The 23,542-nt window shown below is 48.2% G+C and overlaps 1 protein-coding gene across 6 annotated transcripts in view; it reads left to right on the top strand.

Moving 5' to 3' along the window:
- Nucleotides 1-23,542, top strand: part of shank3a (SH3 and multiple ankyrin repeat domains 3a) — a 777,353-nt gene that overhangs the window by 39,820 nt on the left and 713,991 nt on the right. The window lies entirely within an intron of this gene.

The raw sequence follows: 23,542 nt of genomic DNA, 5'->3' as shown, positions 1-23,542 counted from the left end.
ACGGGAGGGGAGTATAACGGGAGAGTGTATAACGGGAGGGGAGTAAAACGGGAGGGGAGTATAACGGGAGGGGAGTATAACGGGAGGGGAGTATAACGGGAGGGGTGTATAACGGGAGGGGAGTATAACGGGAGAGTGTATAACGGGAGGGGAGTATAACGGGAGGGGAGTATAACGGGAGGGGTGTAGAACGGGAGAGCGTATAACGGGAGACTGTATAACGGGAGGGAGTATAACGGGAGGGAGTATAACGGGAGGGAGTATAACGGGAGAGCGTATAACGGGAGAGCGTATAACGGGAGAGCGTATAACAGGAGGGAGTATAACGGGAGAGCGTATAACGGGAGACTGTATAACGGGAGGGGAGTATAACGGGAGGGGAGTATAACGGGAGACTGTATAACGGGAGGGGAGTATAACGGGAGAGTGTATAACGGGAGGGGTGTATAACGGGAGGGAGTATAACGGGAGGGGAGTATAACGGGAGGGGAGTATAACGGGAGAGCGTATAACGGGAGACTGTATAACGGGAGACTGTATAACGGGAGGGGTGTATAACGGGAGAGTGTATAACGGGAGGGGAGTATAACGGGAGGGTGTATAACGGGAGAGTGTATAACGGGAGAGTGTATAACGGGAGAGTGTATAACGGGAGAGTGTATAACGGGAGGGGAGTATAACGGGAGAGTGTATAACGGGAGAGAGTGTAACGGGAGGGGAGTATAACGGGAGGGGAGTATAACGGGAGGGGAGTATAACGGGAGAGAGTATAACGGGAGAGAGTGTAACGGGAGGGGAGTATAACGGGAGGGTGTATAACGGGAGGGTGTATAACGGGAGAGTGTATAACGGGAGGGGAGTATAACGGGAGGGTGTATAACGGGAGGGGAGTATAACGGGAGGGGAGTATAACGGGAGGGTGTATAACGGGAGGGTGTATAACGGGAGAGTGTATAACGGGAGGGGAGTATAACGGGAGGGTGTATAACGGGAGAGTGTATAACGGGAGAGTGTATAACGGGAGGGGAGTATAACGGGAGGGTGTATAACGGGAGGGGAGTATAACGGGAGGGGAGTATAACGGGAGGGTGTATAACGGGAGGGTGTATAACGGGAGAGTGTATAACGGGAGGGGAGTATAACGGGAGGGTGTATAACGGGAGGGGAGTATAACGGGAGGGGAGTATAACGGGAGGGTGTATAACGGGAGGGGAGTATAACGGGAGGGGAGTATAACGGGAGGGGTGTATAACGGGAGAGAGTATAACGGGAGGGGAGTATAACGGGAGGGTGTATAACGGGAGGGGAGTATAACGGGAGGGGAGTATAACGGGAGGGGAGTATAACGGGAGAGAGTATAACGGGAGAGAGTGTAACGGGAGGGGAGTATAACGGGAGGGTGTATAACGGGAGGGTGTATAACGGGAGAGTGTATAACGGGAGGGGAGTATAACGGGAGGGTGTATAACGGGAGGGGAGTATAACGGGAGGGGAGTATAACGGGAGAGAGTATAACGGGAGAGAGTGTAACGGGAGGGGAGTATAACGGGAGGGTGTATAACGGGAGGGTGTATAACGGGAGAGTGTATAACGGGAGGGGAGTATAACGGGAGGGGAGTATAACGGGAGGGGAGTATAACGGGAGGGTGTATAACGGGAGGGTGTATAACGGGAGAGTGTATAACGGGAGGGGAGTATAACGGGAGGGTGTATAACGGGAGAGTGTATAACGGGAGAGTGTATAACGGGAGGGGAGTATAACGGGAGGGTGTATAACGGGAGGGGAGTATAACGGGAGGGGAGTATAACGGGAGGGTGTATAACGGGAGGGTGTATAACGGGAGAGTGTATAACGGGAGGGGAGTATAACGGGAGGGTGTATAACGGGAGGGGAGTATAACGGGAGGGGAGTATAATGGGAGGGTGTATAACGGGAGGGTGTATAACGGGAGAGTGTATAACGGGAGAGTGTATAACGGGAGAGTGTATAACGGGAGAGTGTATAACGGGAGGGGAGTATAACGGGAGAGAGTATAACGGGAGAGAGTGTAACGGGAGGGGAGTATAACGGGAGGGTGTATAACGGGAGGGTGTATAACGGGAGAGTGTATAACGGGAGGGGAGTATAACGGGAGGGTGTATAACGGGAGGGGAGTATAACGGGAGGGGAGTATAACGGGAGGGTGTATAACGGGAGGGTGTATAACGGGAGAGTGTATAACGGGAGGGGAGTATAACGGGAGAGTGTATAACGGGAGAGTGTATAACGGGAGGGGAGTATAACGGGAGAGTGTATAACGGGAGAGTGTGTAACGGGAGGGTGTATAACGGGAGGGGTGTTTAACGGGAGGGTGTATAACGGGAGGGTGTATAACGGAGGGGAGTATAACGGAGGGGAGTATAACGGGAGAGAGTATAACGGGAGAGAGTATAACGGGAGAGAGTATAACGGGAGAGCGTATAACGGGAGAGCGTATAACGGGAGGGGAGTATAACGGGAGAGCGTATAACGGGAGAGCGTATAACGGGAGAGCGTATAACGGGAGGGGAGTATAACGGGAGAGTGTATAACGGGAGGGAGTATAACGGGAGGGAGTATAACGGGAGGGAGTATAACGGGAGGGAGTATAACGGGAGGGAGTATAACGGGAGGGAGTATAACGGGAGGGGTGTATAACGGGAGGGGTGTATAACGGGAGACTGTATAACGGGAGGGGACTATAACGGGAGGGGTGTATAACGGGAGGGGAGTATAACGGGAGAGCGTATAACGGGAGACTGTATAACGGGAGGGAGTATAACGGGAGAGCGTATAACGGGAGACTGTATAACGGGAGACTGTATAACGGGAGGGAGTATAACGGGAGAGCGTATAACGGGAGACTGTATAACGGGAGACTGTATAACGGGAGACTGTATAACGGGAGGGGAGTCTCACGGGAGACTGTATAACGGGAGGGGAGTATAACGGGAGGGGAGTATAACGGGAGGGGAGTATAACGGGAGGGGAGTATGACGGGAGGGGAGTATGACGGGAGGGGAGTATGACGGGAGGGGAGTATGACGGAAGGGGTGTATGACGGGAGACTGTATAACGGGAGACTGTATAACGGGAGGGGAGGATAACGGGAGAGTGTATAACGGGAGGGGTGTATCGTATAACGGGAGGGGTGTATAAAGGGAGGGGTGTATAACGGGAGGGGTGTATAACGGGAGGGGTGTATAACGGGAGACTGTATAACGGGAGGGGACTATAACGGGAGGGGTGTATAACGGGAGGGGAGTATAACGGGAGAGCGTATAACGGGAGACTGTATAACGGGAGGGAGTATAACGGGAGAGCGTATAACGGGAGACTGTATAACGGGAGACTGTATAACGGGAGACTGTATAACGGGAGGGAGTATAACGGGAGAGCGTATAACGGGAGACTGTATAACGGGAGACTGTGTAACGGGAGACTGTATAACGGGAGGGGAGTCTCACGGGAGACTGTATAACGGGAGGGAGTATAACGGGAGAGCGTATAACGGGAGGGGAGTATAACGGGAGGGGAGTATAACGGGAGGGGAGTATGACGGGAGGGGAGTATGACGGGAGGGGAGTATGACGGAAGGGGTGTATGACGGGAGACTGTATAACGGGAGACTGTATAACGGGAGGGGAGGATAACGGGAGAGTGTATAACGGGAGGGGTGTATCGTATAACGGGAGGGGTGTATAAAGGGAGGGGTGTATAACGGGAGGGAGTATAACGGGAGGGAGTATAACGGGAGAGCGTATAACGGGAGGGGAGTATAACGGGAGAGTGTATAACGGGAGGGGAGTATAACGGGAGGGGAGTATAACGGGAGGGGAGTATAACGGGAGAGTGTATAACGGGAGGGGAGTAAAACGGGAGGGGAGTATAACGGGAGGGGAGTATAACGGGAGGGGAGTATAACGGGAGGGGTGTATAACGGGAGGGGAGTATAACGGGAGAGTGTATAACGGGAGGGGAGTATAACGGGAGGGGAGTATAACGGGAGGGGTGTAGAACGGGAGAGCGTATAACGGGAGACTGTATAACGGGAGGGAGTATAACGGGAGGGAGTATAACGGGAGAGCGTATAACGGGAGAGCGTATAACGGGAGAGCGTATAACAGGAGGGAGTATAACGGGAGAGCGTATAACGGGAGACTGTATAACGGGAGGGGAGTATAATGGGAGGGGAGTATAACGGGAGACTGTATAACGGGAGGGGAGTATAACGGGAGAGTGTATAACGGGAGGGGTGTATAACGGGAGGGAGTATAACGGGAGGGAGTATAACGGGAGGGGAGTATAACGGGAGAGCGTATAACGGGAGACTGTATAACGGGAGGGGTGTATAACGGGAGAGGTGTAAAACGGGAGAGAGTATAACGGGGTAGAGTATAACGGGAAGGGTGTAAAACGGGAAGGGTGTAAAACGGGAAGGGTGTAAAACGGGAGGGGAGTATAACGGGAGAGAGTATAACGGGAGAGAGTATAACGGGAGAGAGTATAACGGGAGAGAGTATAACGGGAGCGGTGTATAACGGGAGGGGTGTATAACGGGAGGGGAGTATAACGGGTGAGAGTATAACGGGAGGGGAGTATAACGGGTGAGAGTATAACGGGAGGGGTGTTTAACGGGAGGGGTGTTTAACGGGAGGGTGTATAACGGAGGGGAGTATAACGGAGGGGAGTATAACGGGAGAGAGTATAACGGGAGCGGAGTATAACGGGAGCGGAGTATAACGGGAGAGAGTATAACGGGAGAGAGTATAACGGGAGGGTGTGTAACGGGAGGGGAGTATAACGGGAGAGAGTATAACGGGAGAGAGTATAACGGGAGGAGAGTATAACGGGAGGGGAGTATAACGGGAGGGGAGTATAACGGGAGAGAGTATAACGGGAGAGGTGTATAACGGGAGAGGTGTATAACGGGAGGGGTGTATAACGGGAGAGAGTATAACGGGAGGGGTGTATAACTGGAGGGGTGTATAACGGGAGGCGAGTATAACGGGAGGGGAGTATAACGGGAGGGGAGTATAACGGGAGAGTGTATAACGGGAGGGGAGTATAACGGGAGAGTGTATAACGGGAGGGGTGTATAACGGGAGGGGAGTATAACGGGAGAGTTTATAACGGGAGGGGAGTATAACGGGAGGGGAGTATAACGGGAGAGAGTATAACGGGAGAGAGTATAACGGGAGGGGAGTATAACGGGAGGGAGTATAACGGGAGGGGAGTATAACGGGAGAGAGTATAACGGGAGGGGAGTATAACGGGAGGGGAGTATAACGGGAGGGGAGTATAACGGGAGGGGAGTATAACGGGAGAGAGTATAACGGGAGGGGAGTATAACGGGAGAGTGTATAACGGGAGAGTGTATAACGGGAGGGGAGTATAACGGGAGGGGAGTATAACGGGAGGGGAGTATAACGGGAGGGGAGTATAACGGGAGAGTGTATAACGGGAGGGGAGTATAACGGGTGGGGAGTATAACGGGAGGGGAGTATAACGGGAGAGTTTATAACGGGGGGGGGGAGTATAACGGGAGGGGAGTATAACGGGAGGGGAGTATAACGGGAGAGTGTATAACGGGAGGGGAGTATAACGGGAGGGGAGTATAACGGGAGGGGAGTATAACGGGAGGGGAGTATAACGGGAGAGAGTATCACGGGAGGGGAGTATAACGGGAGAGTGTATAACGGGAGGGGAGTATAACGGGAGAGAGTATAACGGGAGGGGAGTATAACGGGAGGGGAGTATAACGGGAGAGTGTATAACGGGAGAGTGTATAACGGGAGAGAGTGTAACGGGAGGGGAGTATAACGGGAGGGGAGTATAACGGGAGAGGAGTATAACGGGAGAGTGTATAACGGGAGGGGAGTATAACGCGAGGGGAGTTTCACGGGTGGGGAGTATCACGGGAGGGGAGTATAACGGGAGAGTTTATAACGGGAGGGGAGTATAACGGGAGAGTGTATAACGGGAGAGAGTATAACGGGAGGGGAGTATAACGGGAGGGGAGTATAACGGGAGGGGAGTATAACGGGAGGGGAGTATAACGGGAGGGGAGTATAACGGGAGGGGAGTATAACGGGAGGGGAGTATAACGGGAGGGGAGTATAACGGGAGGGGAGTATAACGGGAGGGGAGTATAACGGGAGGGGAGTATAACGGGAGGGTGTATAACAGGCGGTTAATTCGATATCACCCATTTTACACCATTGTCCAATGTTAAAACTACCCTCAAGGAGCCCACTCGACCCATTGTGCCTTTGAAAGAGCTATCTGATTAGTCCCACTCCTCCACTCTTTCCCCGTAGCCCTGCAAATTTCTCCTTTTCAAGTATTTATCCAATTTCCTTTTGAAAGTTATTATTGAATCTACTTCCACCACCCTTTCAGGCAGCGCATTCCAGATCATAACAGTTCACTGCGTAAAAAAAAAAATCCTCTCATCTCCTTCAAGGTAAATCGTGTTTAACTAACCTCTTAGAATTTTTTGATGAGGTAACAGAGAGGGTAGATGAGGGCAATGCAGTTGATGTGGTGTATATGGACTTTCAAAAGGCGTTTGATAAAGTGCCGAATGGTCGGCTTTTTATCAAGATTGCGGCCCATGGAATAAAGGGGGCAGTAGCAACATGGATACAGAATTGGCTAAGGGATAGCAAACAGAGAGTAGTGGTGAACGGTTGTTTTTCAGACTGGAGGGATGTGTCTTGTGGTGTTCCCCAGGGGTCAGTGCTGGGACCACTGATTTTCTTGATGTATATTAATGACTTGGACTTGGGTGTAGAGGGCACAATTTCAAAATTTGCAGATGACACAAAACTTGGAAGGGTAGTAAACAGTGAGGAGGATAGAGATAGACTTCAAGAGGATATAGATAGGCTGGTGGAATGGGCGGACACATGGCAGATTAAATTTAACGCAGAAAAATGTGAAGTGATACATTTCAGTAGGAAGAACGAGGAGAGGCAAAATAAACTAAAGGGCACAATTCTAAAAGGGATACAGGAACAGAGAGATCTAGGGGTATATGTGCACAAATCGTTGAAGGTGGGAGGGCAGGTTGAGAAAGCATTTAAAAAAGCATACGGGATCCTGGGCTTTATAAATAGAGCATAGAGTACAAAAGCAAGGAAGTTGTGATGAACCTTTATAAAACACTGGTTCGGCCACAAGTGGAATATTGTGTCCAGTTCTGGGCACCGCACTTTAGGAAAGATGTGAAGGCCTTAGAGAGGGTGCAGAAGAGATTTATTGGAATGATTCCTCGGATGAGGGGCTTTAGATAGACTGGAGAAGCTGGGGTTGTTCTCCTTAGAACAGAGAAGGTTGCGAGGAGATTTGATAGAGGTATTTAAAATCATGAAAGGTCGAGACAGAGTAGATAGAGAGAAACTGTTCCCATTGGCAGAAGGGTCAAGAACCAGAGGGCATAGATTTAAGGTGATTGGCAAAAGAACCAAAGGTGACATGAGGAAAAACGTTTTTACACAGCGAGTGGTTAGGATCTGGAATGCGCTGCCCGAGGGGGTGGTGGAGGCAGATTCAATCATGGCCTTCAAAAGGGAACTGGATAAGTACTTGAAAGGAAAAAAATTGCAGGGCTACGGGGATAGGGTGGGGGAATAGGACTAGCTGGATTGCTCTTGCATGGAGCCGGCACAGACTCGATGGGCCGAATGGCCTCCTTCCGTGCTGTAACCTTTCTAGGATTCTATGGTTCCAGATGAAACCAACCATCTCAGAACCAGCATTACCTCTCGAGTGTATAATAGTGTGCAGGGCACAGTGTGAAGCAAGAGGAGACTGTTTATTAAGACACAAGAAAGGCTTTCATAGTGTTGAACACTTGACAGAATGGAATTGCCAAACAGACTGGGCATCATCCTACTGATTCAAATTGTCTCATCTGACATATTACGTACATCGACTCACTAATCCACAGAACACATCATATTCCAACTGTTTGGAAGACGCCTCCTTGTATTCAGTCATAAATTTATATCTTGGTTCAGTGCAGTCCGAGAGAGTGTGCTTCATGCGTACAGGGGTGTGCTTCACGCGTACAGGGGGGGGCTTCACTCGGTTGGTAGATGTTTTCACCTCTAAGCCAGAAGTTTGTGGGTTCAAACCTCCTTTCCAGAATCTGAACACTGTGGGGTAGAAATCCACTTTGGGCAGTGGCGCAAAATGTGCTGTATCTTACTCCCCATCCGATATTCAGGTCCACTGACTTCAACAGGACTGAGTATTAAGTGGGGCGTATAATATACAATACCACCCGTTCAGTGGTACTGCCCAAGATAAATTTCTACCCCATAATATAGACTATTCACTCCACTGCAGTACTGAGGGAGTTTCTGTACTGTTGGGGGTGACATCCTTTGGATGAGATTTTGAACTGAAGTTTTGTCCCTCTGTTCAAAGCAGTAATGGGGAAAGGGTGGGGTTGGTATTTGGGAAAGGTGAGATCAAATGGGCTGAAGGGCCTTCTACATCTGATCCGAATCTTTTGAACAAGTATTTAGTGTTTGGTATGATTTGGCTCAATGGTAGCACTCTCACCTCTGAGTCTAGAAGGTCATGGGCTCAAGCCCCACTCTAGAGACTTGAGCTCATAATCCAGACTGACATTTCAGTGCAGTACTGAGGGAGTACTGCACTGTCAGAGGAGCCGTCTTTCAGATGAGACATTAAACCGAGGCCCTGTCTCCTCTTCAGCTGGATGTTAAAGATCCCACGTCTGCTATTTCGAAGAAGAGTCGGGGTGACCTGGCCAATATTTATCCCTCAACCACCACCACCAAAAACAGATTATCTGGCCGTTATCTCATTGCTGTTTGTGGGATCTTGCTATGCGCAAATTGGCTGCTGCAATTCCCTACATTACAACGGTGACTACACTTCAGAAGTACTTCATTGGTTGTGAGATGCTCTGGGATGTTCTGAGGTTGTGAAAGTTGCTATATAAATTCAAGTCCTTTTTCTTTTATGATCTGTGGAGAAAGGGAGATGCAGTGTGGGATGTGAAAAGGAGAATGTATGAGGCTTGAGGGAAACATTGCTACCTGTTACTGAATAGAGAGAGTTATTTAACTGTGCTGATTTTTTAAATGGAGAACCTGAGGTGAAGGGTTAAGGCCCGCAGTGCAGATCACCACCAAGGCTGGAAGGAGTAGGAGAGAAGACCGGGTAATCAGGGAGTGGTGAACAGTTCATGTCAAGCTTTGGTTTTGAACCCCTGTAGATTGTAGGACGAAGGGAAGGCTGAGGGAGGTGAGGAGTGTGAGGTCCTGGGAACGAATGAGTCAGAGTAGGAGATGGTGTGATGGGTTTTGAATTTTAATACTGTGAGGAGTAGGAGGATAGGGAATTTTTAAAATTCATTCTCGGGATGTGGACATCGATGGCAACGACAGCATTTATTGCCATCCCTACTTACCCTGAGAAGGTGGTGGTGGGCCTTCTTCTCATCTGTGTGATGAAGGTGCCTCTATACAACTCTCAGATCTCTTTCCACTATTCTCATTCTTTGTAGCGGTTTTGACACAACAGAGTGTCTTGCTTGGCCATTTCAGCGGGCAGTTAAGAGTCAACTAAGTTGGTGTGGGACCAGGTAAGGACGGCAGGTTTCCTTCCCTAGGGAGAGAGAGGGGGGGAACAAGAAACAAGGAAAAAAATGAGAACAGTGAATAGAGAGAGAGCTGTGAGTTGTAAAGGGGCTGCTAACAGGCTTAGGGTCAAGTGGAGTATGGTAGTGTGATGGTTATGGTACTGGATTAGTAACCCTGCGGCCACGAGTTCAAATCTCACACTAGCAAGTTGTGAAATAAATTCAAGAAATCTGGCAATTTGTGGGCCTGTCAAAGCTGTTGGATTTTACCTAAAATCCAACTGGTTCACTAATGTTGTTCAGGTGAAGGACACCTGTCACCCTTCCCAGGTCTGACCTACATGTGACTTGAGGGTTAATGGCACAGATTCCAAGGGGAGTCATTTTCAACTTCACTTCCTGGGCAGTAACTTCGTGGGGCAGTTTCCCCAATCAGGCCTGAGTTAAAATGCCATCGGGGTCCGATTGACACCAGTGAGACCCCGATTAGCATATTTAAAGAAGGACCCCCCTCCCCCAGCGGGTGCCTTTGCTGCCTGCTCAGAAGGGTAGCTTAAAATCGGGTAAAATCGGGCACCATGGGATCCGGGCCTCTTTCCGGTTGTATGTCAGACAGGGCATTTTAACTGTCCAACTGCCTGGTTTCTCCCAGGTGGTTAGGGTTAAATTTCACTCCCTCCTCCCCTGGTCTTGGAAGCAGAATGTGCACTCACGTCACCAGAGCCCTCAGTGTGCTGAGAGGGACCAAGGTGCTCAAAATCTACTTTGCAAATTAACTTGCTGATTACCACCTGCAGATTTCGGGTGCTTACAACTAATGAATCTGCCCAGGATGCAGGATAACGAGACTGGAGGGAAAAGTCTGGGGGATAATAATGCAGGAGTTGCAAACACTGCAATCTGGAATCACTCTCCGCACAGGATAAGATGTTTCAGACTGAAAAACAGAGAGCTGCCGCACTTTATGTCATAAACAAAACCCAGAAATGAAACTATTACGATCAGATTTCTTCCTCTCTAAGTTTACTGCCATTCTGTATCACATTCAGTTTCCGTGACCTGAGCACTCGGTGCAAGTGACCTGCCCCGGGGAACTTTATTTCCCTCCAGTTTCCCCTCATACTCCTCTGCAAATCCCAACCAATGTGGGGGGAGCATTTCCATGATGTACAGACTGATTCCTGCTTCTGGCTCTTTTACTGTGCGTAACGATGAATATTCTGGAGTCTGTTCAATTCCTTTTGTCGGAATCAGGCCACTGTTTATACAGAAGTTTCAATTAAATGGGTGAGTAGAGACCATGATAGAGTGATATTAACAAACACACCTCTGAGTCCAACAAGGAAAGTCGGGGCCTCTGCTGCTTGGGCTCTCACAACACTCCCCACAATGGGCAAGCAGCTGACCTGTGGCATTTAATGAGGCGCAGCAGTTAAAATCTGCCTGACCACCGACTCAAACTCCATCCCGGAATGCCATCCACTCCCGCAGGGAGTTAAAATCGGCCCGTCTGCCCTCTCAGGTGGACGTAAAATATCCCACAACACTATTTTGTTGAAGAGCAGAGGAGTTCACCCTAGTGCCCTCGGTATTTATCCCTCAACCAACACCTAAAACAGATGATCTGGTCGTTATCACATTGCCGTTTGTGGGAGTTACGTTACAGCAGTGACTACACTTCAAAAGTATTTCATTGGCTGTGAAGCGCTTTGGGACATCCTGAGGTCATGAAAGGCGCTATATAAATGCAAGTCTTTCTTTCTTTCCTGTGCTAAGTAATGTAGCCCAGTGTCACTGATTTTGGGGGTTTGAGGGATGTCGTTGTCTGTGTTTGTTCTGTATTAATATTGTACTTTTAAAAACTTGGAGGAAAGACCATGGCCCAAGGTAAATCAGCAAGTGCTGGTTAAATGACGCCCAGGTTGGGCTTTAGTAGCTCGTTGATAGTCGGAGGAAGGGAAGGCTGAGGGAAGGGGAGGAGCTCCCCAGTCTTGGGGTTCTTGGACTGAGTCAGAGTAGGAGATGGTGCGATGAGTCTTGAATTCAACAAGTGAGGATGTGGGGAGGAGGGGTGGGTAGGACGGGGGATTTGAAGCTCAGGAGGAACAAGAGAGGAGAGTTCAGTTGGCCCAGATTAGAATCGATAAAATAGAGACAAGAACGGGCTTTGCAAGGTGTAAGGGTGCTGATAACACCATTGCTGTCACACCAGGTCAGTGGCTGGACTCGGCAGTGGTTGAGGTCACAAAGGTCCTGCAACATAACAGTGACACTGAGTAATCTCTACATTTTTTGCAATGACCTGATGCTAGAGACGCCACCAGGGAAAGGATCTCCAGCTGTCTGGCGTTGCCTGAAGCCTCATTAAAAGCCATTTAATTAAACCAAGAAAGTAAGCATTTGATACTCAGCCCTGGAAAATTCCATCATATCTCCCCTGCACCTCCCAGCTTTCAGCCATCTCATACCCCACAGTATGGAACTCAGTCCCTAAATCCTTCTGCCAACCTTTCACTCCTCCTTCAACAGTCTTCTCCAAATCTCTTCCTCATCCCTACCTTTGGTTACCTCTCCTGATTTCTTCTACTGCAGCTCACTTTTGTTCTGGTTTTAACTCCCACCGCCTGGCAGAAACCAAGCAGGGGGAAGTAGTTATAATGGAGCTGGGGACTTACACACTCTATTCCCATCTGGCTGGCTCTAATTTCAAGTTGCAGGTGGCAAGGACACCTGCCCCAAGCTGGAGGGGTCTCTTTTAAATATGCAGGTTGGGCTCCGATGACGTTCCCCCCTCCATAAACTTGAGCTCATTCAAAACTTTGCTGCCCGTATCCTAACTCGCACCAAGTCCCGTTCACCCATCACCCCTGTGCTTGCTGACCTGCATTGGTTCCCGGTCCGGCAACGCCCTAAGTTCTGGAATTCCCTCCCTAAATCTCTCTGCCTCTCTACCTCTCTCTCCTCCTTTAAGACGCTCCTTAAAATCTGCCTCTTTGACCAAGCTTTTGGTCACCTGTCCTAATATCTCCTCATGTGGCTCGGTGTCAAATTTTGTTTGATAATCACTCCTGTGAAACACCCTGGGAAGTTTTACTACGTTAAAGGCGCTATATAAATGCAAGTTGTTGTTGATGTTGTTGAGGCCTGAGCGGGGAGCAGGAGGTTTCCCCACCAGGCCAAACCTGCCGGGAACAGGAGCCAGGGCCAGAAGAAGATCAGTTTTTATTAACGTTTTTACAGGTTTTCTTTGTGGGCCTAGAGAAGCAAAATTGTTCCTCCAGGTCCCACAAGGAAACCTTGGGCCTTCCCTGCCCCGGGCTCACCCCATCCCCCAGACCAAGAGTCCCCTCTTGGAATACTTACCGTATGTGGATTTTAATGCCGGGCAGCCACTTCACACTGACCTCCCGTTCCTTTTGGCTGTGAAGTCTGCAACCAGTCGGTTAATGAGACCTGGTCTTTAAAATGGGCTGTGCTGCTCGCTTTGCCGCATTCCCGCCCGAAGTTAAAATCGAGCCCCCTGTTTTGCCTCTTTGAAGCACCTTGGGACATATTACCAGGTTCAAGTCACCTGTCGAATCCTCATCAATCAAGGTGGCAGCTGAAATGCTGCGACTGGCCTCTGGGCTGGGCGGGGGTGGGGGGAGCAGCCAGGATTCTCACTCCTGATTGCTGTCCAGTGAATCCATTCAGCAGAGGTACACCTGTGGATCGTAGGCGAGGTCAAGGGTCATGAGAAGATCAAAACGCTTGGACCGAGGAAAGGCCACTCGGCCCATCAGTCCGCCACCTTCCTCCGTTCATGCAGGACTTCCTCAGCCATGGCTCCGCGAAGATCTCCACCCTCTTCCCGACCCACGTGTCAATCGGACACCTTAAGTCAGATCTCGAACTTGCTGCCTAACGTCTGGGTCCGGCTCTTTTTGCTAAGGGTGTCGGTCGGCCCAGGTTTACTATTAGTTCATTGGTAATCTGCCCCACATAAGGGAGGTGAGAACAGGGCTTGGAAGTGCTGCCCTTCACCATCGAGCTTCTTGCCGACATTCGCTTTCTAGGCTCCACACAAAGATTGTCTGATGTATGGTAGCATGGAGAGGGGATGTGGAGCCTGTACCCTGGCTGGAGTCAGCCGTCTGGTCAGTGGCGGGGAAGGGGGTGGGGGTAGTGAGGCCAAACTGGGGGAAGCAGAAAAACAAAACTGAGAACGTTATCAGCTTGGCATCTGATGTACAAATGGTCATTGTATTGTGGCCCTGAGCGAAGTGGGTGTTTCTCTGATAGCTGTGTCAGGTGCAGACACAGTTCTTAAGCGTACACCGGCCCGTAAATCAGCCTGTGTGCCTTTCAGAGGTAACAAGCACAAGTGTGTTCAGTACCTGTGACAGGCACTTGTTTCCACAGGACTGACCTCCCCGACAAGAGCTCTGCCCTACTTTACTTTGGCTGAACACTTGCTAGAAATGTCTCCTGTCAGTCAGGGGTGAAGGGCGATGGAGTTATTCACCCTGTACGGGGCTAATGGGCCCAGGCCCAGCGTATGATTGGAGGGTCTCCATCTGGTGAGTAATGGCTCCGCCATGGATTAATAATTAATGGAGAACTTGAAGCCAGCTACTTCGTGAAGGATATTTACTGAGACTCGGGGCTTGAGAGCAGGGACTCCTCACTGTACGAGGACTGGCAGTGTAGACTGGTGATGGTGGAGAGCTGTCTCAGCTTCCTAGAACTGATACACTTTCCGACCTGCTATCACGTGTAGAGGTACTGTAAACATTGATAGTAACTCCCTGCTCTCCCCTCCAGTGATAAGGAGTGACGTGTGTGTTTGTACACGTGTGTGTGTGTTGGTCTCGGTAACTTAGATCAGTGCACAGTGTGTGTGAGTTGGTATCTGACCCGCGCGTGCTTATTTCAATTGCAAAATGTGCTAAAACCTGCTGTCTAGATACACCCAGGAAAAATAGCCACATGGCTGAGGTACAAGGGGACCCTCAGTCGTGTAATCTCAAACCCAGTAAGACTCAGAATCCTCACGAGAGGAAGGGAGAAATCTGGGAGGGGAGGAGGGAGCAACCCATTGGGAAGCGATTAGCATTTTGAAAGTGAGGTCCAATATTTTCTGCTGTACGAGTTCCCAATAATTTTTAGTGTGTGGGTATTGCCATTGCCAAGGGAAGGAGGGACAGAGCCGGACTCACTGAATCACAGTGATTGAGATGGATTGTATACAGAGAACCAGTAACCAGCTGAACTCACATCCTGTCTCACACAGAGAAGGGAGGTGGCTTTCAAAGGCACGCAGCCCGAGTAGACCCAGGAGGCCTCTCCAGGTCTGGTGTTGATGTCAGTAATTGTGTTGGGCACCGTCTCTGTGCCAGGATGGGAGGCGCTGGCACTGCGATATCGCATTTTAATAGATGCGAAGGGCGTTCACTACACAGCAATGTTTGGAATTGGAGTATGTTGAAGGGATGTTATTGATCAGTGTCCCTCTTACAGGAAGTCACATCAGGAGAACTTTTTCACACACTATCTGAAAAAAGGAGACCCTTAAGCTGACATCACTGAAATTTCCAAATTTATGTACAAGTATCTCTCTGAGGGACTGAGAGACTCCAGTCAGTGTACAGAAATCTCCCTGAGGGGATGAGAGATAGTGGCCAGTATACAGATATCTCCCTGAGGGGGTGGGAGATACCAGGCAGTGTATAGAAATCTCCCTGAGGGGATGAGAGACACCAGTCAGTGTACAGATATCTCCCTGAGGGACAGGGGACTGAGAGACACCAGTCAATATACAGATTTCTCCCTGAGGGACTGAGAGACACCAGTCAGTGTCCAGATTTCTTCCCGGGGGAATAAGAGATACCAGTCAGTGTACCGATGTCTCCCTGAGGAAGAGGGGACTGAGAGACACCAGTCAGCATTCAGACAGCTCTCTGTGGAAGAGGAGACTTAGAGACGCCAGTTGGTGCACAGATATATCCCTGAGGGACTGAGAGACACCAAGGAGAACAAGTGAGATTCCAATGTGACTCCCACTTAAAGCTTCCTGAAGGAGAGACTTTTTTAAAAAAATCATTCTTGGAATTTGGGCTACACTGGCAAGGCTGGTGTTTTATTGCCCATCCCTAGTTGCCCTGAGAAGGTGGTGGTGGGCCTTCTTCTTGAACCACTGGTAGCGGGTTTGATACAACTGAGTCGCTTTCTTGGCCACTTCAGAGTCAACCGTGTCTGTGTGGGACTGGAGTCACCTATAGGCCAGACTGGGTAAGGATGGCAGGTTTCCTTCCCTAAAGGACGTTAGTGAACCAGATGGGCTTTTATGACAATCTGACAGTTTTATGGTCACTTTTACTGATGTCAGCGTTTTTGTTTCTTGGTTTATTCAAATTCTAACTGCCGTGGTGGGATTTGAACTCACGTTCCCTGGTTTATTGGTCTAGGCCTCTGGATTACCAGTCCAGTACACAACCATTATACCGTAGTAAGACACAATGGCCAGTGTACAGGAAGCTCCCATTACCGTTTTCAGCTTTGTGACTCAATATAGAATCCACCATTTAATCATCTCCAATACCTGGGGTTGACTTACCCTCGGGGAGCAGCTGGCTGTAATGCTGTTACTCAGATGGGTATCTAGTGTCAGCTTGGATACAAATGGGAGGAAGTTTGACCTCGGTATAAACGTCACAGGGTGTCAGTGGTTGAGTTTCAGCTCAGCGTGTGCTTTATTATGAGGAGCAGGAGCACGACTCGAAGCGGGGGATGTAATTGTCTGAGGCCAAGTTAGTCCGTAACTGAAATACCCGTCACAGGAAGAACATTGATGCCCCGGAGGGGGTGTAAAATGGAGCATCCAATAGGACTCCAAGTCATGGGGATCAAGTTACATGCAAAGGTTAATGCAGTTTGGTTTGAGGCCATTTAGGAATGAGGCTTTGAAGAGGCTTAATAGGAGCTGTCAAAATGATAAAGGGGTTTGATAAACCATTTCCAGGTAAATTGTTCACTATGAAAGGTTCAAACACTGAGAGGCATCATTGAAACAATTGGAGTAAATGGAAAACTATGAAACACAAAAAGGTAATAGGCATGAGTGATACATTTAGAGATGCCCCACATAAACTGAGGGGACCTTACATACAGTGCAGGACTCTCCAAATTTAGTCTATGGAATTAGTTAGCAAAAAGGAAACTGACAATTCAATGTGTTTCTTCAGAGAGAAGGGATTGACGGATATGGGGAGACGGTGGGGAGAGATATGAGCAGAACGTGAGTAGGTGGGGACGAGGGATTTGATGAGAGGTGGGGGTAGGTGGTGTTGAGGGATATGGGGAGAAGATGGGCAGCTCTTTGAAAGAACTATCCAATCAGTCCCACTCCCCTGCTCTTTCCCCATAGCCCTGTAAATTTTTTCCCTACAAGTATTTATCCAATTCCCTTTTGAAAGTTATCATTGAATCTGCTTCCACCGCCCTTTCAGGCAGTGCATTCCAGATCATCACAACTCGCTGTGTAAAATAATATTTCCTCATGTCGCCTCTGGTTCTTTTGCCAATCACCTTAAATCTGTGTCCTCTGGTTACCGACCTTTCTGCCCATGGAAACAGTTTTTGCTTATTTACTCCATCAAAGCCGTTCATGATTTTGAACACCTCTATCAAGTCTGCTCTTAACCTTCTCTGCTGTAAGGAGGACAACCCCAGCTTCTCCAGTCTCTTCACATAACTGAAGTCCCTCATACCTCAACCTTCCTAAAGTGTGGTGCCCAGAATCTTTTTTTTATTCGTTCATGGGATGTGGGCGTCGCTGGCGAGGCCGGCATTTATTGCCCATCCCTAATTGCCCTTGAGAAGGTGGTGGTGAGCCGCCTTCTTGAACCGCTGCAGTCCATGTGGTGAAGGTTCTCCCACAGTGCTGTTAGGAAGGGAATTCCAGGATATTGACCCAGCGACAATGAAGGAATGGTGATATATTTCAAAGTCGGGATGGTGTGTGACGTGGAGGGGAACGTGCAAGTGGTGTTGTTCCCATGTTCCTGCTGCCCTTGTCCTTCTAGGGTAGAGGTCGCGGGTTTGGGAGGTGCTGTCGAAGAAGCCTTGGCGAGTTGCCGCAGTGCATCCTGTGGATGGTACACACTGCAGCCTCAGTACGCCGGTGGTGAAGGGAGTGAATGTTTAGGGTGGTGGATGCTTTGTCCTGGATGGTGTCGAGCTTCTTGAGTGTTGTTCGAGCTGCACACATCCAGGCAAGTGGAGAGTATTCCATCACACTCCTGACTTGTGCCTTGTAGATGGTGGAAAGGCTATGGGAGCCAGGAGGTGAGTCACTCGCTGCAGAATACCCAGCCTCTGACCTGCTCTTGTAGCCACAGTATTTATGTGGCTGGTCCAGTTAAGGTTCTGGTCAATGGTGACCCCCAGGATGTTGACTGTGGGAGATTCGGCGATGGTAATGCCGTTGAATGTCAAGGGGAGGTGGTTAGACTCTCTCTTGTTGGAGATGGTCATTGCCTGGCACTTGTCTGGATGTTGTCCAGGTCTTGCTGCATGCGGGCACGGACTGCTTCATTATCTGAGGGGTTGCGAATGGAACTGAACACTGTGCAATCATCAGCGAACATCCCCATTTCTGACCTTATGATGGAGGGAAGGTCACTGATGAAGCAGCTGAAGATGGTTGGGCCTTGGACACTGCCCTGAGGAACTCCTGTAGCAATGTCCTGGGGCTGAGATGATTGGCCTCCAACAACCACTACCATCTTCCTTTGTGCTAGGTATGACTCCAGCCACTGGAGAGTTTTCCCCCGGATTCCCATTGACTTCAATTTTACTAGGGCTCCTTGCTGCCACACTCAGTCAAATGCTGCCTTGATGTCAAGGGCAGTCACTCTCACCTCACCTCTGGAATTCAGCTCTTTTGTCCATGTTTGGACCAAGGCTGTAATGAGGTCTGGAGCCGAGTGGTCCTGGCGGAACCCAAACTGAGCATTGGTAATCAGCAGGAGGTTTCCTTGCCCATGTTTGACCTGATGCCATGAGATTTCATGGCGTCCGGAGTCAATGTTGAGGACTCCCAGGGCCACTCCCTCCTGACTGTATATCACTGTACCGCCACTCTGGTGGGTCTGTCCTGCCGGTGGGACAGGACATACCCAGGGATGGTGATGGAAGAGTCTGGGACGTTGGCTGAAAGGTATGATTCTGTGAGTATGGCTATGTCAGGCTGTCGCTTGACTAGTCTGTGGGACAGCTCTCCCAATTTTGGCACAAGTCCCCAGATGTTAGTGAGGAGGACTTTGCAGGGTCGACTGGGCTTGGTTTGCCTTTGTTGTGTCTCGTGCCTAGCGGTCTGATGCCGGGTGGTCCGTCCGGTTTTGTTCTTATTATGACTTTTTTTTTAAGCTAGATTGAACAACTGAGTGGCTTGCTAGGCCATTTCAGAGGGCAATTAGGAATCAACCACATTGCTGTGGGTCTGGAGTCACATATAGGCCAGACCGGGTAAGGATGGCAGGTTTCCTTCCCTGAAGGACATTCGTGAACCAGATGGGTTTTTACGACAATCTGGTAGTTTCATGGCCACCATTACTAAGACTAGTTTTTTTTTAAATTCCAGATTTTATTTAATTAATTGAATTTAAATTCCCCAACTGCGGGATTTGAACTCATGACACCATACTCCAGCTGAAGCCTAACCAGTGTTTTTACAAAGTGTTTGCCTCTATTTTTAAAGCCAATGATGCTGTATGCTTTTTTAACTGACATCTCAACTTTTCCTGCCACCTTCAAAGATTTGTGTACCAACACCCCCAGGTCTCTGTGATCCTGCACTCCGTTTAAAATTGTACCATTTAGTTTATATTGCCTCTCCTCATTTTTCTAACCAAAATGTATTACTTCGCACTTCTCTGTGTTAAATTTCATCTGCCTTGTGTCTGCCCATTTCACCAGTCTGTCTATGCTCTCCTAAAGTCTGTTACTATCCTCCACATTGTTTACTACATTTTCGAGTTTCGTGTCATCTGCAAACTTTGAAATTAAACCCTTTATACCCTAGTCCCAGTCATTAATATATATCAGAAAGAGCAACGGTCCTCATACTGACCCTGGGGAATACCACTGTACACTTCCCTCCAGTCTGAAAAATAACAGTTCACCACTACTCTCTGCTTTCTGACCCTTAGCCAATTTTGTAGCCAGGCTGCCACTGTCCCTTTAATTCTATGGGCTTTAATTTTGCTAACAAGTCTATTATGTGGTACTTTATCAAACGCCTTTTGAAAGTCCATATACACAACATCAACCACAGTACCCTCATCAACCCTCTCCGTTACTTCATCAAAGAACTCAATCAAGTTAGTCAAACACAATTTTCCTTTAACAAATCTGTGCTGACTTTCATTTATTAGCGCAGACTTTTCCACGTACCAATTAATTTTGTCCCGGATTATTATCTCTAGAAGTTTCCCCACCACTGACATTAGGCTGACTGGCCTGTACTTGCCGGGTTTATCCCTCTCCCATTTTTTGAACATCGGTGTAACATTTGCAATTCTCCAACCCTCTGGCACCACTCCCATATTGAAGGATGATTGGAAGATTGTGGCCAGAGCCTCCACAATTTTCACCCTTCTCTCAGTAACCTAGGACGCATCCCATCCGGTCCAGGTGACTTTTTTACTCTGAGTACTGCCAATCTTTTAAGTACCTCCTCTTTATCTATTTTTATCCTATCCAATATTGCTACTACCTCTTTCCTTACTGCTACATTGGCAGCATCCTCCTCTCTAGTGAAGACCGATGTGAAGTATTCATTTAATACCTCAGCCATACCCTCTACCTCCACAAAAAGATCTCCTTTTTGGTCCCTAATCGGCCCCACCCTTCCTTTGACTTCCTTTTTACTATTTATAAAAGACTTTTGGATTCCCTTTTATGTTAGCTGCTAATCTATTCTCATACTCTCCCTTTGCCCCTCTTGTTTCCTTTTTTAGATCTCCTCTGTGCTTTCTGTATTCAGCTTGGTTCTCTACTATATTATGAATCTTACATTTGTCATAAGCCTCCTTTTTCTGTTTCATTTTAATCTATATCTTTAGTCATCCAGGGAGCTCCAGCTTTGGATGCCCTTCCTTTCCCCCTCATGGAAATGAGTCTATTCTGTACCATCTCCTCCTTGAAGGCCTCCCATTGTTCAATTACTGTTTTTCCTAACAATTTCTGATTCCAATCCACCAGGGCAAGATCCCTTATTTACTCACTGAAATTAGCCTTCTCCAGTTAAATATTTTTATGCTTGATTGTTCCTTGTGTTTTTCCATAACTATTATAAACCTGATGATATTATGATCACTGTTCTTCAAATGCTCCCCCACTGAAACATGCTCCACTTGCCCCACTCCATCTCCCAGAACTAGATCCAGCACTGCTTCCTTCCTCATTGGGCTGGAAACACACTGATCAAGAAAGTTCTCTTGTGTACATTTCAGGAATTCCTCCCCCTCTTTGCCCTTTACACTGTTACTATCCCAGTTTATATTGGGATAATTGAAGTCCCCCATTATCACTACTCAATAGTTCCTGCATCTTTCTGTTATTTGCCTGCAACTCTATGACCTTCCCACTATTTGGTTGCCTATTGTAAACACCCACAACGTAATAACTCTTCTATCGTTCCTTAATTCTAACCAAATAGATTCTGTCTTTGACCCCTCAACTACATCATCCCTTTCCAGTGTCATAATAGTTTCTTTGATCAATAATGCCACCCCCCCTCCTTTCTTTCCTTCCCTATCTTTCCTGAATACCTTGTAGTCAGGAATATTACGTTCCCAATCCTCCCCTTCTTTGAGCCAGGTCTCTGTTATTGCCACTATATCATGGACCCATGTGGCGACTAGTGCCTGCAGCTCACCAGCCTTATTTACCACATTCCATGCATTTATGCACACGCACTCTAAACTCATCTTAGACTGCCTCGCATTTGCTCCCTGTCTGAACCCTCTTGTTTCTGAACTATTCTTTACTCTGGTGGTATTTGCCTCTCCCAATCCCAATCTTTATTCTGGTGCTATTTGCCTCTCCCAATCCTCTGTGAACCTTGTTTCTCCTCTCTAATGTTTCATTCTGCCAAATTAGTTTAAACCTTCCCCCACAGCGCTAGTTAACCTCCCCGCAAGAACACTGGTCCCAGCTCTGCTGAGGTGCAACCCATCCATCTTGAACAGATCCCTCCTGCCCCAGAACATAAGAAGTTAGGAAGCTGAACCAACCTATTCTTTGCTGAGATCTATGTATAGGACTTGGTCAGACCATTTCCATGCTGCAGCTTAGGGTATTGAACAGAAATTCCATAGAATACAAGGGGCCATCAACAATGGGGCAGAAAGAATGGGGGAATATTTTGGAGCTTTTCTTGAATCTCTTAGGGGACCACAGAGTGTTTATGTGGAAGTTTACCTCCAAAATGTACATGGGCTGTGGGAGGAGATTGAATGGGTGGGTAGCATCCATGATAGGGGAGAGTGTACATGGGCTGTGGGAGGAAATTAAATGGGTGGGTAGAGTCCATGATAGGGGAGAGTGTACATGGGCTGTGGGAGGAGATTGAATGGGTGGGTAGCATCCATGATAGGGGAGAGTGTACATGGGCTGTGGGAGGAGATTAAATGGGTGGGTAGAGTCCATGATAGGGGAGAGTGTACATGGGCTGTGGGAGGAGATTAAATGGGTGGGTAGAGTCCATGGACTGTGGGAGGAGGTTAAATGGGTGGGTAGAGTCCATGGGCTGTGGGAGGAGGTTAAATGGGTGGGTAGAGTCCATGGGCTGTGGGAGGAGGTTAAATGGGTGGGTAGAGTCCATGGGCTGTGGGAGGAGGTTAAATGGGTGGGTAGAGTCCATGGGCTGTGGGAGGAGGTTAAATGGGTGGGTAGAGTCCATGGGCTGTGGGAGGAGATTAAATGGGTGGGGTATCGTCAGAAAGATGAAAAATGAAATGAGTAACAAATGTACAATTTGTGATGGGACTTTCCTTAGAGCTCCATCCCTGTAACATCACTGGAAGTGCAGAGAAAACCTTGTTTTCGGGTTTCAGCGAAGTTAAGGCGATGGAGTGGGAGCATCTTCGAGGAAGTTCCTGACCCTGGTTACATATTTCTGGTAGACCTCCTTCCACTGAGCCCTTCATGTTGAATAACAATAAAAGGATCACAACTCCAAGTAGTGAGCTAACCCTTGATAAATGCCTTTTTTATTAAACAGTGTTTCTTTTCTTTTTAACTTTCTTAGCGCTGCAGGAGGCTTGTTCCAATCTGAACTATCTTTTGGAAGATTCAAATTGACGGTTTCTTCTCACAGATTTTCAAACTCACCATCAGATTCAAACAGAGCTGCTGATTTTGTTCTGTGGCGAAGAGTTAGCGGGACTACCTGGATTTTGAATATCTGGACCACTCAAATTTAAAACTGGATCAATCACATAACATTGTTTAAATTTGAATTATTTCTATCTCCAGCCTCTAACCAATGAAAATTGCAGCATTATATTGAAATAAGCTTGGTACAAGGGTTCGGACTGCAGCTGTATTTATTTTAAACTGTTTGTGTTTTGTGACTGGATTTAAACGAACAGCCACCAAACCAAAACTAGCTAGAAAAGGAATGGTCTGTTACAGCGGCAACAAAATCCACATTTACTGCACGGGGTGACAATGTACTCAGTCACATCTTTAAGGGTGAAGTAGTCACTTCAGTTACATCAGAACAGATCACCCCTCAATCTCCTATACTCAATTACAATTAACTCAGTGGTTCCCATGGCTCATATTGTCTCCTAATTCTGGTTCAACACAAAGACCTTCTCCACACTCATCCCAATGATTCCCTTCAGCAAGTG

The sequence above is a fragment of the Heptranchias perlo genome, chromosome 24 (genome assembly GCF_035084215.1).
Source record: "Heptranchias perlo isolate sHepPer1 chromosome 24, sHepPer1.hap1, whole genome shotgun sequence".
NCBI lineage: Eukaryota > Metazoa > Chordata > Chondrichthyes > Hexanchiformes > Hexanchidae > Heptranchias > Heptranchias perlo.
The sequence above is the reverse complement of the archived record's forward strand: the minus strand, read 5'-3'. Positions and strand labels throughout refer to the sequence as shown.